Genomic DNA, 7,697 nt, shown 5'->3' with positions numbered 1-7,697 from the left:
TATCGGCACGAGCACACTGGAGGTCACAGTGACTCGCTGGCACCTGCGCAGAAGATCCCTGAATGCAGTGTCCATAGAAGGGAGGACGAGGTATGGATTTCTGAAGAAGTGCAGGACGCAGGCGTGGGATTCCGTGGCCGTAACTGATGTGCACGGGAGAGGGTAAATATTACAATGAAGATACCAGGCAGGGATGTCTTCAGGGCACCGCACGCCGCAAGCCTGGAAGAAATCATTAACATACAGATTATAACATTTCTCAGCAAGACCATTAATATGAGGCATACAGGTAGGACTAATGTAACATTTCTATTACCTGTATGCCCATATTAATAGGTCATATACGTTCAGAGGGTGTGTGACAGATTACTTTTAATACGTAATGTTATGGTTTATCGTGCAGACGTTTTCATAAGATATGACATATCTTGGTTTGTGGCACATGTTGGCCTGGTAGACTTTCTAGGACTACGCTCATACATTGCTTGAATCCAGTTCACAGTTTCTTCTGAAGACTTTGGGCCCGACCTTATCCCGTGAGATAAATACATAGTGGTTTTGAATTGCTTTGCCCAATGTAAAATGCAGTTTCCATGCAAAGCAAATTTCCCAAATTTATTGCGAAAGTTTCGTTCTACTGTCACTACAGACCCCATTTTTGCAAATTCCAACATGTAAACCGCTTTTAATGACGTCTTATGTCACACTATGTAAGCACAATTCCAGTGTGGTTCTTGAAGAATTGCACTGTTATTGGTCACTACAGGCAACTAAGCATGTTTTGTGTCATCAGTCAACGGCTATTTTCCACTACGGATGATTTCACTACAAGCCTTCACTTTTTTGTCATCCTTTTTGACTCACCTTTGTATATGTACATCTTGTACATCGTGATATGGAGCATGCTGGTGTAACCTGAGTATATTCTGTTTATAATTCTTTACGTACAGCTGGTATAAGCTCTACATCTGTATATAGTTATATGGAGCATGCTGGTATAATCTGGGCATCTCCTGTATATAATTATATATGTACAGCTGGTATAAGTTATACATCTTCTGTATATATTGATATGGAGCATGCTGGTATAACTTGGGCATCTTCTGTATATAATTATATATGTACAGCTGGTATAAGTTATACATCTGTATATAGTGATATGGAGCATGCTGGTATAACCTGGGTATATTCTGTATATAATTATACATGTACAGCTGGTATAAGTTATACATCTTCTGTATATATTGATATGGAGCATGCTGGTATAACTTGGGCATCTTCTGTATATAATTATATATGTACAGCTGGTATAAGTTATACATCTGTATATAGTGATATGGAGCATGCTGGTATAACCTGGGTATCTCCTGTATATAATTATATATGTACAGCTGGTATAAGTTATACATCTTCTGTATATAGTGATATGGAGCATGCTGGTATAACCTGGGTATATTCTGTATATAATTATATATGAACAGCTGGTATAAGTTATACATCTTCTGTATATAGTGATATGGGGCATACTGGTATACAAAAGGGCTGTGCAGATGAGGGAATAAACTGACAGGCTGTGCAGATGTGGGAATAAACAGAGGAGCTGTGCAGACTGGGGGATAAAATGAGGGGGTGTGGAGATGGGGGGAATAAACTGAGGGGCTGTGCAGAGGGGGGGGGGGGGGGGGGGGGTGGATAGAATGAGAGGCAGTGCAGGGGGCCATGAAATGAGGGGCTTTGAAGGGGGACAACAAAGTATTTGAGGAGCTGTGGTGACCATACTGTAGATGGGGTTGTGGAGGGCATTATACTGGGGGCTGTGGAGACCATCATACTGTTTGGGGTGTTTGTGGGCCATAATACTATTATACACCAAGAAAAAAAGACTAGGACGGCTGTGTGAAATTAACTTCTACTGGCCAAGTGGCATCCGAATGTGGAGAGCTGACATTCCTTATCCCATTTCCTAATACTATATGGGGTGTTGTGGGGACCATACTAAAAAAGGGGGCTGTATTGGACATCATACTATTTATGGGGGTCTGTGGTGGACATCATACTATGTATGGGGAGCTGTGGTTGTGACCATACTATATATTTGGGGGTTGTTGTGGATATATTGTATGGGGGGCTGTAGTGACTATCATTCTGTGTAGCGGGACAAAAAAAAATGTAGAAAAAAATCCAGCTCACCGCAGTGGAATCAATGGCCGTGCACGGAAAGAAGCTCGTGTTAGCAGCAAACGAGCAGTATCAAAGAAGGAAAGAGATCCAGCAACAGATCCATCGGTGAATAATTATTCAAAAACAAATATCTTTAATGTATAACATGGTTAAAATTATGGTATAAAACAATTGGTTTAGAAAAAAGGCAAGTAACTCAGGAAACTCATGGCCATGTGTAGGGGGACAGTGTGAGGAGTGGTTACAGTTGGAGAGGGCAACGTGGTGGGCAATAAGAGGGCATCGTGTGCAAAAGGGCACATAATGGATATAGAGTGGGGACAGTGTGAAATGGAGGCACAATATGGAGGTTTTAGCATGGTGGGGGGGGAGAGTGTGGAGATATCAAAAGTGTAATGCAAAATTAGATAGGGGACAGCCATGGTTCATAAGTATGGATGGTGTTGCTGTTATAGCCGATAATGATAGTGTGGAAGCCGTACACCATAGGAGGCTTATTTAGGGTCATAATATGGACAGATATTTCTATGCAGAGGGCATTGTAATAAAACTTATTTTTACGGGCACTGTGTCGAGATGTGATGCAAAAGACCGGAGAAGAGGGAGGTCTGCAGAGAACAGCTGTGGATGTGAAACTTCATCATGGCATCTAGACAAGATGGAGACTCCAGAGAAGATGTAATCTATAAAGAATCTTTCTTGTATGATCGGTGTTCTGATGATGGCTTTTAAAGGGACACTGTCACCTGAATTTGGAGGGAACAATCTTTAGCCATGGAGGCGGGGTTTTTGATTCACCCTTTCCTTACCCGCTGGCTGCAATATTGGATTGAAGTTCATTCTCTGTCCTCCGTAGTACATGCCTGCGCAAGGCAATCTTGTCTTGCGCAGGCGTGTACTATGGAGGACAGAGAATGAACTTCAATCCAATATTGCAGCCAGCAGGTAAGGAAAGGGTGAATCAAACACCCAAAAACCCCGCCTCCATGGCTGAAGATTGTTCCCTCCAAATTCAGGTGACAGTGTCCCTTTAACTCCCAGTATCTCCTTACCATTGTTAAGGATATACTGGGAGTTTAAGGTTCATGCGATAAAGAATTGTGCATGGGGCTGACTTGATATTACAATTGATTGTTGTACTAAGCTTGGTTCTTGTATTTAAGTATGAATGGTTTTGGTGATGTATTCATGTACTGAAGATGTTTCTGGTAATGGTGCAAGCTGTATTTGCAAAACCATCAGACTTATTCCTTTATTTATGAGGGTCTGTTTATTTTCCATTAAGATATTTGCCAAATATTGGGCACCTTAATTGAAACCAAAAGGGCCCCGAATATAGTTACGCTTTATTAGACTCCATAATTATGATTGGGTTCTACATTTAAAATCTGGGACGTCCGGGATAAATGTCGCTATTTTTTTTCTGTATTGTGTAAAAGGTCTGCAAAAATGATTGAAATTGCACTCCCTGTTAAGTTACATCCCTAAAGTATACTTTTTTTAAACTCTAGATAAAATGTAAAAAAACTTAACAATTCTAAAGGTACCGTCACATTTAGTGACGCTGCAGCGATCTAGACAACGATCCCGATCGCTGCAGCGTCGCTGGGTGGTCGCTGGAGAGCTGTCACACAGACAGCTCTCCAGCGACCAACTATGCGAAGTCCCCTGGTAACCAGGGTAAACATCGGGTTACTAAGCGCAGGGCCGCGCTTAGCAACCCGATGTTTACCCTGGTTACCAGTGTAAACGTAAAAAAACCAAACACTACATACTTACATTCCGGTGTCTGTCCTCCGGCGCTCTGCTTCTCTGCACTGTGTAAGCACCGGCCGGAAAGCACAGCGGTGACGTCACCGTTGTGCTCTGCTTTACGGCCGGCTGGTTGACAGTGCAGGGAAGCAGAGCGCCGGAGAACAGACACCGGAATGTAAGTATGTAGTGTTTGTTTTTTGTTTACGTTGGTAACCAGGGTAAACATCGGGTTACTAAGCGCGGCCCTGCGCTTAGTAACCCGATTTTTACCCTGGTTATCAGTGAAGACATCGCTGGATCGGCGTCACACACGCCGATCCAGCGATGTCAGCGGGAGATCCAGTGACGAAATAAAGTGCTGGACTTTCCTCAGCGACCAACGGGGGCCTGATCGTTGGTCGCTGTCACACATAACGATTTCCTTAACGATATCGTTGCTATGTCACAAAAAGCAACGATATAGTTAACGATATCGTTATGTGTGACGGTACCTTAAGGGAAGTGGTTATCAGAGTTTGCCATCTAATCCATTGGAGAAGAAGGGGGGTGCATTAGAGGTCCTGTTACCTTAAGGTACCTTTACACTAAACCACTTACCAACGATCACGACCAGCGATACGACCTGGCCATGATCGTTGGTAAGTCATTTTGTGGTCGCTGGGGAGCTGTCACACAGACAGCTCTCTCCAGCGACCAACGATCAGGGGAACGACTTCAGCATCGTTGAAACTGTCTTCAACGATGTCGAAGTCCCCGGGTAACCAGGGAAAATATGTGTTCACTTGTAACCAGGGTAAATATCTGGTTACTAAGCGCAGGGTCGCGCTTAGTAACCCGATATTTACCCTGGTTACCATTGTAAAAGTAAAAAAAAAAAAAAAAAAACACACTACATACTCACATTCTGATGTCTGTCACGTCCCCCGCCGTCAGCTTCCCGCACTGACTGTCAGCGCCGGCCGTAAAGCAGAGCACAGCGGTGACGTCACCGATGTGCTCTGCTTTACGGCCGGCGTTGACAGTCAGTGCAGGGAAGCTGACGGCGGGGGACGTGACAGACATCGGAATGTGAGTGAGTATGTGCTGTTTTTTTTTTTTTTTACTTTTACAATGGTAACCAGGGTAAATACCGGGTTACTAAGCGGGGCCCTGCGCTTAGTAACCAGATATTTACCCTGGTTACAAGTGAACACATCGCTGCATCGGCGTCACACACGCCAATCCAGCGATGACAGCGGGTGATCAGCGACCAAAAAAAGATCCTGATCATTCCCCAGCGACCAACGATCTCCCAGCAGGGGCCTGATCGTTGGTCGCTGTCACACATAACGAGATAGTTAGCGGGATCGTTGCTACGTCACAAAAAGCGTGACGTTGCAACGATATCGTTAACGAAATCGTTATGCGTGAAGGTACCTTTAGTCTCTGAGCCATTCCTTTGTTTTGGAGTGGGGGATGTGCCCATTGGCTTCATCTGCCTAGGGCACCTAATGACTTTGTCCCTGAACTGATTGGAACACACCAAAAAAAAAAAAAAAACAGAGAAAAAAAAAAAGACAAATTGCACATCATTTCACACAAAATCCCCAACATGGGCTGAACAAAACTGTTGTCACCTTTCCAAAACTGTGGGTAAACAACATTGTTTCAAGCATGTGATGCTTGTTGAAACTCACCTGTGGCAAGTAACAGGTGTTGGCAATATGAAAGGTACACCTGAAACCAGATAAAAAGGGGAGTGGTTGACTAAATCTTTGCATTGTGTGTGCCACACTAAGCATGGAGAGCAGAGAAGAGGCCTCTGGCACTAGGTGCCTTGACTGTGTGTGAAGATTACCAAAGGATTTTGGGTCCCAACGTAGTGCCAGAAAGCAGGGTTTGTGTTCTAGGTCATGGGTCTTCTAACAGGACAATGACCCCAAACATACTTCAAGAAGCACCCAGAAATGCATGGAAACAAAGCGCTAGAGTGTTCTGAAGTGAACAGCAATGGGTCCGGCTCTAAATTCCATTGAAAACCTGTGGATAGGTCTTAAAATTGCTGTTGGGAGAAGGCACCCTCTAAATATGAGAAACCTGGATCCAAATTTCCAGGTGAGAGGTGTAAGTTTGTTGATGGTTATAGGAAGCGATTGATTGCATTTATTTATTCCAAAGGGTGTGCAACCATAAAGTTCAGGGTGCCAACAATTTTGTCCGATCCCTTTTGGGCGTTTTGTGCGAAATTATGATCAATTTGCCTTTTTATATTTTGTTTTGTTCCAATAAACACAAAAGAAACAAGTGTATAAGAAAACATAAGTAATTGCTATAATTTTCTGAGAGAAACACTTCATTTTCTGGAAGATTTTTAAGGGTGCGAACACTTTTGACCAGGACTGTATAATTATATGTACAGCTGGTATAAGTTATACATCTTCTTATAGTGATATGGAGCCTTCTGGTATAACCTGGGCATCTCATGTATATAATTGTACATGTACACTGTGCTGCCTTGAGTATATAACATACATACTTGTACGGGCATCAGTGATATAGTAAGAAAAGCAATGAGTCGGCAGAGAACAGAATTACATTGCAGTTCTTTTCCTTGTTTATACAAGACCAACAATGCAATTATAGGAGCGGTGCTGCCACCGCGTGGTGAAGTCGGCATTGTGCCGGATCATTACACCTGCCAGACGGGTGTACATGTAAGATGACAAAGACGAGAGCAGAGGTTTCCTGGTTACATCTGTCAACTTCCAATTTGTGAGCTTCTTCATCCTGGCAGTGGGTGAGGCTTTTGGGCGCATTTTCAGCCCCCACACACTCGTCGCCATTTGTTCCCTCTCATCCATAAGACCCAGTGGTTTGTCTAGATACGGTAATTTACGCCATGTGAAAATACAGTCAGGCTATGTTCACACTGCGCATTTTTTCCCCTACGCTTTTGGAGTAGAAGAGTTAAAACCTTGAATTTTGATGGATGAGTTTCTGTTAAAAAAAAAAAAAAAAGAACTCGGCAAAAAACAAAAAAAAAAAACAACTTAAAATGAACACACCCTTATTTTAGTCTCAAACAAGACTCTGCAGCTGTGCTCCCATAACACTTCTTGGTAGCGCAATCTTAAATCCATCAAATTTTCTTTTCCAGACTCTTGCCAGAGCAAAATAGAGATAGGAAAACTTGGTTACTAAAAAAGCCAAATACACATCAGTAAGCAGTCCAGGGGACAAGGAAAGAAGTGTTGTCATGGGGACACAAGAACTTTAAGGAGGTTCTCCCATCTTTAAGATCCCCTCCCAATATGTAGTAGGTGTAATATTAGCAAATACCTCCAATTAGAAATGCAGTATAGTTCTTCTGATTTATATGTTGCTTACCTCATGTGCGGGGCATTGCAGCAGCTTAGATATCTATGGTTACAACCACTCATCGTGGCAGTTAGTGGTCGTAACCATGGATACCTAAGCTACTGCAATGCCATGCACATGGGGTAGCAACATAGCAAATCAGAAGAACTATACTACATTTCTAATTAGAGGTATTTTCTAATATTACACTTTTTACATATTGGGATAGGATCTTCGAGATGGGAATACCCCTTTAAACAAGTAAATCTAGTAGTTTTCTATCATAGACATGATATGCTACCTTCCAGCCCAAATTCCAGAAGAGTTCTGTTCCTGCCAATAGCTGGTCAATGAGGTGGAAAGTTACAAGGCAGGTAACTCCATTTTCTTCTTAGTGATTCGATAAAATGGCAAACAACCAAAAC

Source organism: Ranitomeya imitator, chromosome 2 (genome assembly GCF_032444005.1).
Source record: "Ranitomeya imitator isolate aRanImi1 chromosome 2, aRanImi1.pri, whole genome shotgun sequence".
Lineage (NCBI taxonomy): Eukaryota > Metazoa > Chordata > Amphibia > Anura > Dendrobatidae > Ranitomeya > Ranitomeya imitator.
The sequence above is the reverse complement of the archived record's forward strand: the minus strand, read 5'-3'. Positions refer to the sequence as shown.